Source organism: Bos indicus x Bos taurus, chromosome 27 (genome assembly GCF_003369695.1).
Source record: "Bos indicus x Bos taurus breed Angus x Brahman F1 hybrid chromosome 27, Bos_hybrid_MaternalHap_v2.0, whole genome shotgun sequence".
Taxonomy (NCBI): domain Eukaryota; kingdom Metazoa; phylum Chordata; class Mammalia; order Artiodactyla; family Bovidae; genus Bos; species Bos indicus x Bos taurus.
Genome location: NC_040102.1, coordinates 39452929 through 39465324, shown reverse-complemented (window position 1 = coordinate 39465324; position 12396 = coordinate 39452929). Strand labels below are relative to the sequence as shown.

General features: G+C 47.8%; 1 long non-coding RNA gene across 2 annotated transcripts in view; it reads left to right on the top strand.

Annotated features, from left to right (window-relative positions):
- Positions 1 to 3820: 3820 nt before the first annotated feature.
- The window catches only part of LOC113884990, an 84318-nt gene continuing 75742 nt past the window's right edge, over positions 3821 to 12396 (top strand). For both annotated transcript variants that reach the window (XR_003509086.1, XR_003509087.1), the window contains exons 1-2: positions 3821 to 4007; positions 7140 to 7209. This is a non-coding gene — a long non-coding RNA (uncharacterized LOC113884990). The remainder of the gene's footprint in view (positions 4008 to 7139; positions 7210 to 12396) is intronic.

The window sequence follows — 12396 nt, the reverse complement described above, 5'->3', positions numbered from 1 at the left end:
GGCGCACCCTGGTCAGGAGCCACCCTCTCCCTAAGCCACTGTTCTTTCTAAATTCCCCTCGCCCTCAGCCATTCTCTTGGCAGGACTTGGCGGCTTGCCTGGTGGCTCAAACCTTTACTCCTGGAAGCCAGCCCTTGGCAGTCCCACCACACATCTTTCTCAGACAACAGTTGCTGCGGGGTCAGAGAGCCCTGGCATCAGGAAGCCTGGGGGCACCAGGAGGTACCCAAGTGGACCACTGGGGTTGCATCCTTGTCTCCCCGTCCCACTGTGAAGAAGCATCGCCTCTCATAGCTGGTCGGGGTCAAATCCCACGGCCAGTATGCTGCCTTTCTGGTCCCTGGGGCACTGGGAGGCCAGAGTGTCCTGGCTCTAATAATACACTGGCTGTGTGCCCTGGCCAGAGAGTGTGTCTCCTTTGGAGCTCAGAGCTTTAACCCTGCAGAGCTCAGGGTGGCAAGGATGGAAAGCATGCACTTCCTCATCCTGATTAGATCAGTGGGACTGATGGTGAGTGGGTCACTCCTGTTCCCCATGCCCCTTTCTGTACCCAGGTGTTTTTCTTACTGGGGACTTAGCCCCATACAGAATTCCTCATCGTTCAGTTGGTAAAGAATCTACCTGCAATACAGGAGACCCAGGTTTGATTCCTGGGCTGGGAAGGTCCCCTGTAGAAGGAAACGGCAACCCACTCCAGTATTGTTGCCTAGAGAATCCCATGGACAGAGGAGCCTGGTGGGCTACAGTCCATGGGGTCCCAAGAGTCGGACACGAGTTAGCAACTAAAGAGAGAGAGAGAAGTCTTTGATTTAAGCATACGCTGCATCCTGAGGCTGGGCGCCACATCCCTTCGGGAGCTGCCTCTAAGCTGGTGATCTAGGGTCCCTTTGGAAGGCAGTCTGGCCTTCTGGGAGGCCGGCTGCTTCTGCGGGGCAGGGTGTGTCGCACAACCCAGGGGTCCCATGCCCTTGGCCTCTGCCCACGGCCTGTCTTTGCTGCAAAGCAGGGCCCCTGCTCAGTGTCGGAGGAGGTCGTCAGGAGGATGCAAATCACAGAGGTGACCAGATTTCCTTGCCAATTGTGCCATAATGAACTCTCATCAGATCTTCATCCGTGGCCATTTTAAAGTCCTTCTGTCATTTACGGACATTTGTCATGCTCTGATGCTTTTGCAAAAGTGTTCCTTTAAGAAGAATCTTGAAGCATTTCTTCAAGGTTTGTGGAAAAGTATAGCTTTCCAAAGGGCTTCCCTGATAGCTCAGATGGTAAAGAATCCGCCTGCATTGCAGGAGACACCAGTTCAATTCCTGGGTCGGGAAGATCCCCTGGAGTTGGGATAGGCTACCCATTCCAATATTCTTGGACTTCCCTTATGGCTCAGCTGGTAAAGAATCCGCCTGCAGTGCAGGATACCTGGGTTTGATCCCTGGGTTGGGAAGATCCCCTGGAGAAGGGAAAGGCTACCCACTCCAGTATTCTGGCCTGGAGAATTCCATGGACTGTATAGTCCATGGGGTCCTAAAGAGTAGGACACCACTGAGTGACTTTCACTTTCACTTCACGTCATAGCTTTCTGAGAACTAAGATCACACCACTGAACAGAATACGGATTCACAGAGTTCTGACGGAAAACTGCTGAGGGTGACTAAAATTTTTATAACCCTTTATTGGAAACATTGTTGATTCTTTAGTGTTTTGTTTTCTCCAGATTTAAGAAAACCATTTGTCTTTTAAACTACCAGCAGTTTGCTGACTTATACCCTTGGGATCAAAGATGAAACATTTATCTTTTTCTCCCTACTTTATTTCTCCAGAACTGAGAAAATTTTAGAATGAGTAGTCTTATTTTCATGGCAATACAGTTATTTGCATAAATTCAATAAGAATCTGTTCTTGTCAAGGGGCTGAACTGTAGCAGCTGAGGGCTGAAGCCAGCATTGAGCTGGTGGTCCCTCCTGAGCCTTGGCCATTTGCCCTTTGTCCTGACAGCCGGGCTGTTCTCAAGGGAGTAACCTGATGGCTTAGCCAACAGGGACCCGAAAGTGGATTTTCATGAATAACCCCTGGTGTGGTCAGGATGTATGGAGAGACGTCTGCGTCCCCCCTGCAGGAGACTGGGCACCTCACTTGTCTTCCATGTCCCCACTCATGAGGCGCTGACACCCCTGGCGATCAGGAGGCTGATGCCCCAGTCTAGGTACCAGCCCTGGTTACTGGCCCTTCAGTAGAATCATCAGTAGGTGGGATGCACAGGAAGGGCATCCGCCGCAGCACCTGGATGGGGTGACGTGTTGCCAGGACCCTGCATTGCCCTTGAATACAGTGAGTTGGTTAATGCAGCAGCAGCACCTCCTGTTCTAAACAGTGCCCACGGCAGCTGCCAGAGGAGTCCAGGGCCACCCCCAGGAGTTCCCCACCAACGACGGGTCAGCAACCGGATCATATCAACTAAGTGAGGGTTCTAAATATGCTTTGATTTGCGTGGACACTGCTTCTGGCCTAACTCAAGCTTTCCCATCACCACATGAACCAGGCCGCCACCCTCTGTTGATCAGAGAAGCAGAGCGCCATGAACTGACTCCCTCGTCAAACAGTGATGGGGGTCACATGTCAAAGGCTGGGATGTGTGAGACTAGCAAAGGAGCATGGTGTTCAAAGGAGGTTCCCTCTGCCCTCAAACCTGCAGGCAGCAGATTAAATCACTAACAGGTCCAACCAGCCTGCCTGGGTGGACTAAGAAGCTGTCCCAGACTTTATGCACTTGAGTGATCAACCGGCAGGGACTGTTGCCCCCTAGGCCAGCCTGGGGGCCCTGCCAAAAATCGCAACCCCATGAAGTATTGAAGTGTCAGCAGACAGCAGTGCCCTGCTTCTCATCGCGGGGCAATGTGCTGTGCTGCTGGGAGCACCAAGCCCCCACGCCCGGGACAGGTGGCGTCCACGGGAAGCTGCAGTGGGACGTCCCACCTAGGTAGGAGGGTAGCTTCCTACTCCGGGGGAACTGCTCAGTCTCCGCCGGACCCCTTGTGGTGCTGCCAGCTGCCTGTGGAAATGCAGTATGCCTGGAGTGGACTGTGCACCCACTGAGAGAGGGGTCCTGGTCTGGTGGACCCCACCCCAGTCCATCTCACACCTGACAGGGCTGCCTCTCCCAGCCAGCATGTGTGGTGTGCTCAACCAGGTCAGGTCCTAAAGCTGCCCAACTCCTGCTCCTCGAGGACAGGCGGGTCTGTTCTCTTTTCTGCTGGTACCATCACCTGGCCACCACCTTCATCCCTCCATTGGCCTGGATGCTATTTTAGCCCACGTAGAAGCCCTCCCCCAGTTCACCCAGCAAGCCTTGAATAGCTGGCAAAGCCAGCCCTCCCTGTACACCGAAATGCCTCTAGGGAGAAAAGCCGTCCTCCAAGTTAAAATGGCCTGGGAGGGTTCTCTCTGCTTGCTTCACAAGGAGGCGCCTGTGTGTTTGTTGTCTAAACACGATGTTGCATGTTCACACCTGATGGATCTGTGAGTATGTCTTCTTTGTTAAAGTCACATGGAGACACAAGCAAACACCCTGAGTGATCCACCCCCAGCCAAGGGAACTTTGGTAAATCCGTGGTTTGGGTCATGCGGCTCTTGATGGGGAGATGTTACTTAATTTGGGAATCGTTCTGATCTCTGCTTTCTCTTCGTGTGCCTATTGCTGCCAAACAAGCCACAAGCCATGTTGATGCTGGTGAAAGGCTTGCTGACTTCTCAGAGCCCGTTGTAGGGAGCAAGGGTGCAAGTGTGATTGGAGGAGCCAGTGGGGAGGCCTGGAGTGTGGAGGGACGTTTTAAAGAAGACGCGACCTTGGACTGACCCTTGAGCTGGCCCCAGGCAATCGGAGGCTCCTCAGTCCCTCCCCAACCTTGAACTGTACCTTCCGCCCTCCTTTCCCACAGTCCCATTTTCAAGGACGCAGCCTGGAGAGAGAGCAACGAGGTGTTGAGACTTCTGGACGGAACACCCAACTGAACTGGGTAAGGGCTCTGTATGAACGTTAAGATCTGCTGGGAGGGTGGAGATGCCTCCTGGACTGGCCCAAGCCAGTCCTCCTGTGTAAGTTTCCTTGCTTATTAAATCTGCCACCTACCTGCCTGGCTTTGGTTCTTCCTTGCCTTCAGTGTTTGGGGGGCCAGCTTCAGATATCCTCCGGGGATCTCCTGAGTTTTTAAGCCAGCGCTCAGGAGCTGCGTTGTCAGGGGTCCCGTGCCTGGGGACCCGCAGACCGCCGAGCTGGCGGGAAAGGCAAACCCACGCCTGGAATTGGAATCCTCACCTGTGACGCTGCCTTTTTTTCCGGCCATGCTGCACGACATGTGGGATCTTAGTTCCCTGATCAAGGATCAAACCCATGTGCCGTCTGTAGACAGCGCTAAGTTTTAACCACTGGACCACGAGGGAAGTCCCGACACCTGTGAGGATGGGCCACAGGCTCTCCCTTTGCAGCTTGCTGGGACACACAGAGGCAGCGGCAGCTGATCCACCTTGGTCAGTGGGAGTCCACAGTGCTGGGCTGTCTATGGCCCCCATCGCTGGCACGATGACTTATTCCGTCACGCACCTTTTAAGTTCTGGGTGGCCAGTGACAATGGCTGACAGCGTCAGCTGACCGAGTCGTTTTGTCTCCTGGGTTGTTCAGTGGATGCACAACCCGCGTATCATGTGAGTGTTTCTCGTGGGTGTGAACGTGTGACACGCAAGTCCGTCCTCTCCACGGAGGGTCTGTGTGTGCCTCTGCGTGCTTCCACTCCAGATCATCTCATCTCTGATCTTCCAGATTTTTTCGTTCCAGACCCCTGACTAAAGCCCAGACCTTTGGCTACTGTCCAGGAATACTGATACAGTCTCACTTCTGTCCAAAGTGAAGGACCAGAGGCGTTGTTTGCAGATCTGCCCAGTGGGGGGTGTCCCCTCTCAGTGTCTTTCGGGTATGCTCCGTGTTGAAAGATAAACTTAGGCATTTCAAATATTTTAAGAGTTTATTTGGACATTTTTTTATTCAAATCAGCCAGCACCAAACTGTGTTGAGGCAGCTTCACCAGCTGGAGCTCAGAGACTGGCTTGTAGGAAGCAAGGCAGGGACCTACTGGTTGGATATAGCTTAAAGCTCAGCTGGGTGAATGTGATTGGCTGTCCTTAGTTTAGCTTTAATAACCTTGAGGCATTTCAGCCTTAGATTTTGGTTTGCTGACTCAGGCTGCCAGGACATTGGAGCCATATCAGTCTAACAGCCTCCTATTTGATTAACACCCTGAATACGGCTTTAATGCAGCTGCCATCTGTTTTCAGCTTGAACCACTGCAAGGAATGTTTAGGAGACAGAATGGGTGAATTGAAGGATTTGGTAAATGATTCCCTTTGTCTTCCTTCCCAAAGTCTTCCCCTCTAATACTCTGAATTTTCTATTCCCTCCTAGAGTATAAATTCCATCAGAGTAGGATTTTTTTTTTTTTTTTTGGCTGTGCTGCTTGGCATACGTGATCTTAGTTACCTGACCAGGGATCGAACCTGGGCCAATGGCAGTTGATGTGCAGATTCCTAACCACTGGACCACCAAGAAAGTCCCCAGAGTAGGGATTTTTGCTGCTAATTTTGCTGCTATGATCCCTGGTGTCTAGAACAGTACCTGGCACAATGTGTGTTCCCGATAAACATTTGTTGAATGAACAAACGAGTGGGTCTCAGAAAACCCGTAAGACTGGTTGGAAGCACTCATCTTACCCTGTTTGCTTTCCCACAGCCCCTCCTTCCAAAGCTTAACTTACGGTGTTCTCCAAATATCCCCTGCACAGCGCTGCCCTTCACCTCCACTACAGCTGACAGTCTCCCCGAGTGTCTGCAAGAGGCAAATCTCTGGTCTTCCTGCCTCCACTTTTCATTGCTTCCCAAGCACCGTCCATTTTGTTAGGGAATTGTTGATTGAAACTAAGTGCCTTGCTCAGGCATGATGATGGCCCCTTGCATGAGTTGTCTCCCAACAGAAGGCCCCAACAAGACGCATGGTGCTGCTCCTGGGAGGATTCAGAGGGAACAAAAGCAGGGAGAAGATGCCAACCCATAATATGTCCTGCCAACCTCCCAGAATCCTTTGCGCTGGGGTCCACCTTGGCTGAGAGAAGCACTCGCCACCAGGAAGGACCCTGAGTCAGAACAAATATGGACCAAGCAAGATGACTGGCCAGAGACAACCCAGAAACTAAACCATCACTATTAAACCTGCAACTGCGAGCCACGTGGCAGGGCAGTTCTCCTGGGCTCCCCTACCCTCTCCTGGGTTCTCCTGGGCTCCCCTACCCTCTCCTGGGTTCTCCTGGGCTTCCCTACCCTCTCCTGGGTTCTCCTGGGCTCCCCTACCCTCTCCTGGGTTCTCCTGGGCTCCCCTACCCTCTCTACCTGGGTGCCCTTTCCCAATATACTTTCTTGCTTTGTCAGCATGTGTGCCTCCTCAGAAAATTAATTTCTGAGTGTTAGATAGTAGCTCGTTCTGGGGCCCCAAAAGGGCCTGCCACAATTTTAGTCACTGTTGACGGAATTGATCTTTTTCTGATGTAAATCAGATCATGTCTTTTCTCGGCTTGCCTGTGGCTGCCCACCTGATAGTGATGAAAGGCAGACGCGGGCCCCGCCCTGGCCCACCTGGTACTGCTTACTTGCAAGCCAAACTGTGTTCTTTTTCTTCCTCAGGCGTATCAAGCTCCTTTCCGCCGCTGTCTTTGCTCTGCTCTGTCCTTTTTCATGTGTGTGCAAATTGGCTTCCTCCTGTCACTCAGGTTTCAGCAAAACGCCTCTTCCTGAAGGAGTCTTCCCTAGCGCCCAATTGTAAGGAGACCCCCTATCTCTCTCCATCCCAGAGCAATTTTTTTTCCTTCATATCTCTTATCACTATTAGAAATGATCTCCTTTTAGAAATATTTTTTTCTGAGCTTTTAAATCCCTCTGTTAGAATGTAAACTTTTTGAGAAAAGAAATCTTATTGTTCTTGGGAACAAAAATCATATTCCCAGAATCCAGCCAAGCACGCGGCACACGCATGTCAGCGCACACACACACACACACACCAATACAAACAGTGACTTAGCGCTGATAGTGACTTAAAATATCTGTTTCAGGAAGACAGCAATGAAGAGCAGTTTGTTCATGACCTTGGAAAAACCAAGAGAGCTGTTTTTACCGTCACCAGTAAGTACAGGGGGTGGAACTCTTGGCTGTGGTTAGCAGAGGCTGTAATGCTTTTCTCTGTCTAGTTATTTGAGGCTCAGCTTTGATCTCTGGGACCAAGGAGGGTCATGGATATCTTGGTAATTTCTTTAGAATTGCATGAAAGCAGTGTACCTTGAATTTTAAAAGCCTAATTATGTTGTTTTGAACAAAAATGACTTTAGCTTGTGATTCAGCCAGTTTTTTTCTGTAAAGAGCTGGAGAGTTAATATTTTTGGCTTTATGGGCCATATGGTCTCAGTTGCTGCTTCTCAGTTCTGCCCTTCTAGTGCAAAGGCAGCTATAAACAATACTTAAGCAAGCGGCCGTGGCAGGGCGTGACCTGGCTCGGGAGTTGGAAATGGGGAGGCAGATTTGGTCAGTGGGCTGTAGTTGCATAATTCCTGCTCTAAGTCTTCAAGGAAGTACATTTTCAGAGATGTTTAGCCAGCTAGTCTTTCTGTGCCAGTAGGGGATCCAGAAACTTTGCAGCATAAATTTAGAAAGCTGAATTTGGGGACTAGAAGAGTAACAATAATTGTAATAGCAGTAGCTGATGTGACAGAGGATGAGACGGCTGCATGGCATCGCTGATTCAATGAACATGAACGTGGGCAAACTCCGGGAGATGGTGGGGGACAGGGAAGCCTGGAGTGCTGCAGTCCATGGGGTCACGGGGCTGGACATGACTTGGTGCCTGAACAACAACAAACAATGCTTAGGTAGTATGTGGGGGAGTATTTCAAGTACTTTTCTTAACGTCTTCTAGTTTCATCCTCACGATGTTACTGAACTTGGGTCCACCTGCCTGAGTGCCCAGTTAAAGCCAATCTGCTGACACCAGGCTCTGGTGAAGGAAAGTACAGTCTCTATTGCAGGGCATTAGACAAGGCATCCAGGGACAGCTAGTTCTCTGGAAGCCCAAACTTCCTGTTGGGTTTCAGGAAAGCATTTTTAAAGGTCAGGTGTGGGAGGGGAGTTGCTGTTTTTGTGATCAATCAGGTCATGATTGATGAGCCTCTGATGGCTCATCAACCATCCTCTGATTGGTTTAAATTGTTATTTAAGAAAAAGGAGGAAAAAACCCTCCTTTTTCTTATCCATAAATTGGAGTTGTTACTGGAACAAACTTGGGTCCATTTTCTGCCTCGCAGCAAAGCCAATTTACTGACACTGGATTGTGGTGGAAGAAAAAAGACAGTGTTTATTGCAGGGCACCTAGCAGAGAGTATGGGCAGCTCATGCTCAAAGGGCCCAGACTCCCTGATGGGCTTCAGGAGAAGGCTTTTAAAGGCAGCCTTTGAGGGGCGGGCTGAAGGGTGCCTGACTTTCTTCTGATTGGTTTGTGGGAGGTGACAGGGTGATGTTTCAGGAATCTTAATCATCAGCATTCTGGTTCCAGCCAATCTGGGCTCTTGTGCTTGTGCTCAGGCTATAGTGACCATCCTCCACCTGGGTTGGGGGGAAGTCTTAGTTCCTGCAGAACTACTCAGAGATACGCATCAGTTCAGTCGCTCAGTCTTTGCAACCCCATGGACTGCAGCATGCCAGGCCTCCCTGTCCATCACCAACTCCCAGAGCTTGCTGAAATTCATGTCCATTGAGTCGGTGATGTCATCCAACCATCTCATCCTCTGTCATCCCCTTCTCCTCCTGCCGTCAATCTTTCCCAGCATCAGGATATTTTCCAATGAGTCAGTTCTTTGCAACAGGTGGCAAAAGTATTGGATTTTCAGCTCCAGCATCAGTCCTTCCAATGAACACCCAGGACTGATCTCCTTTAGGATGGACTGGTTGGATCTCCTTGCAGTCCAAGGGACTCTCAAGAGTCTTCTCCGGCACCACAGTTCAGAAACATCAGTATGCATCAGATCGTTGTGTACTTTTCTTGAGGAGGAACGCAGGGCTGTTTCATCACTGTAGTGTTGTCATTCTTTTTCGTCTTTACCTGCTTTCTTTTCCTTCTTGAATCTCATACTTCCGTAATTAGTAACTGCACCTGCCTTTTCTTTGGAGCTTAGGGAAGGTCTAAGAGACTAAAGCCTTTTTCTATAAACAACAAATGGGCACACAGAGGAGCTTTTGTACCCAGGAGGGCCCCACAGGGTGCTGCTTGGTTTCAGAGTCAGTAATATTATCTATGCAACAATGGTTTTGAGCCTCAAATAAAGTTATCAATATATTAACTGCCTGCTCTATACAGAGAGTGGCTGTTTTGTTGAGAGATGAATGTGGGCTTTTCCATATTAATGAATTCTCTAGGAGCTTGGTTGCTAAGTCCAGAGAATTCAATTGATTTGGATTTCATATTTCTATATCTATATAGGTTTATTAATACTATTATAATTACAGTTACTATTATAGTGTCATCCATGTGACCTGTTAGTAAATAGGAGAAAAGCTTTGTCAAGGTAAAAAATGCCATATCCAGATATTAATTCCCCTAAAATAAGCAGTGTAAACCATAAAGCATTAACAAAGAACCTTAAAACATTCCTTCTGAAGAGACGAAAGGTTAGAAAGCTGCCCCTGTTGGCTGGCTCAGGCCCACCCCTTCCTAGAGCAGCGGGGCATGAGATGACCTCTCAAGGTTCCTTGTAGTTTTGGTTTTGTTTTCTGATGTCTGTTTAAAGATTATGCTAATACTGCTGATGTAAAATCCTTTGTACACAGTGATGCTTAAAAATACTGGCTCCTGACCTGAATCTATCCCTGCCGAGTTAAAATTGTATGCTGGAGATTAACAGGACTCAAATGCTCATGTTTTATACAAGCCATTGGGTCTTTTTCTTCTCCTCAAAAAGATTTCTTGTTATTGTTATATTTTGGACTAAAGCAGAAAGAGAAGGTTGATAAAAAATGCATTCAGATAGAGAAGGATTTAACTAAGCTTAATTTTTATATTGTGGGTGAGAAAAAGGAATGAATAATAATGTAGAATACAAAGACCCAGGAGGTGACCCCCCAGTAAGATATCACCAGAGCAGCATATTAACTAGGAAAGAGGCTTTGTAGATGAGAATAGAGTTCCCAGATTGGTAAGCCGCGTGGATCCAATAAGTAACTCGTCTAGAATTTTGGGAGAATAGGCTTTGGAGCCGGCGTAGGAGGGTTCAGACACCAGCAGTTCTGACCTCTGATGGCCTCTGTGTTCTTGGCAATGTATCTTGTGCTTCTCATCTATAAAATGGGAATAATGATAGAACCTACTTCTCAGGGTCGTTGGGAAGATTAAAGAGGTAATAAATGTAATGTGGCTAGCACGGTGCCTGGAATATGTGCTCAATAATAGCAGTTAATTAAAAATCATACGTACTATTGTGCTTTATTTTGTTTCCTTTTTGTTTTGCTTCTTTGCTTTGTTTTTTTTTTTCTTTTTTGCTGCACCATGAGGCTTGTGGGATCTTATCCCAGGGATCAAATCTGAGCCCCACTGCAATGGAAGCGTGGAGGCTTAACCACTGGACTATCAGGGTAGTCCTTCTGTACTTTTTATGATGGAAAAATTTAAAAATTTTAAAAATATTCGGAGAGAAATATAATAACCCCCATGCATTCATCAGCAGTTACCCATTTACGAGCAATCTTGTCTTACCCAATGCCCATTCACTTCTCTTACTTTTTCTTGATTATTTTGAAACAGATTACATTCATATATTTTACTTTGAAATATTCCAGTATGTATCTCTAAAATAAAGGTAGCAGAACACAGTGGCAGCGTTCAGAATATGCCACTGAGACATAAATATTATTTTGAAATGAAGTCATTTGAGAATAAACTTCTTTTTCCCCTGAACTCTTTTTATCTGCCTAAGAGCAGAGACTCTCAGAAGAACTCAACGGTAGTAAAAGTTCCAGGAATGTATAACTAGGGAAGACGGACTCATCACTCATCCGAGAAGTTGGAGCCATATCTACACAGACATTGTCACAAAACCATACCTATCATCTGTTCTCCTGGGGGGGCCATTTATCTTTCCTAGAAGTCACTTGTTTTCCCATAAGTGCCCTTTCTTCTCCTCTTCTTGCCCTATTAAGGTTCATCAGTCCCAGACTATAAAGATAAGACGCCTTTTTGAATCATGTTCCTTTTTGCTTTGCTTCTTTCTTCCTGGCCGCACCTTGCAGGCTCCTGCCCATTCTGATAACCTTGAGACACACCTGGATCTGTCCACATTCTGTCCTCTCCCAGGCTCCACCACCCTGGCCCACGCCACTGCCCTCTCCTGTCCATGTCACCGTAGCGGCCCTTGTAGTAAGTCTCCCTGATTCTCTCCTTGAGTCCCTGCCGCCTGTTCTCAAACCCAACAGCCAGAATAACCCTTATAAAACCTAAGCCATTTACACAACTCCTTTGCTCAAACCCTTTCAGAATAAGTATTGAAGTCCTTGCAATGGTTTAAAAGCTTCTAAATAATCTGCACCACTTCACCTCACTCTACTCCAGCCTTATTTTCGTGCTTGGCAGATCTTTATTATTATTTTAAATTAATTTTTAGTGGGATATAATTGATTTACACTGTTGTGTTAGTTTCAGGTGGACAACAAAGTGAAGCACGCATCCACATCCATATATCCACTCGTTTACAGATTCTTTTCCTATGTGGGGTATTACTGGTTATTGAGTGAGTTCCCTGTGCTGTACAGTAGGTCCTTGTTATTCTGTTTTATATATAGTAGTGTGTATATGTCAGTCCCCAATCCTAATTTATGCCTTTTCCTCTTCCCCCTTGGTATCATAAGTTTGTTTTCTATGTATCTGTGACTATTTCTGTTTTGTCAATCAGTTCATTTGTACCATATTTTTAGATTCCACATGTAAGCCATATCATATGACATTTGTTTTTCTCTTTCTGACTTACTTCCCTTGGTATGATAACCTCCAGGTCCATCCATATGCTGCAAATGGCATTATTTCTTTTTTGCAGTTGAGTAGTGTTCCATTGTATATATGTACCATATCTTCTTGATCCTTTATCCTGTTGATGGTGGCTCAGATGGTAAAGAATCTACCTGCAATGCAGGAGCTGCTGTTGCTGGTGCGAAGTCGCTTCAGTCGTGTCCGACTCTGTGCGACCCCACAGACGGCACCCCACCAGGCTCCCCCGTCCCTGGGATTCTCCAGGCAAGAACACTGGAGTGGGTTGCCATTTCCGTCTCCAATGCATG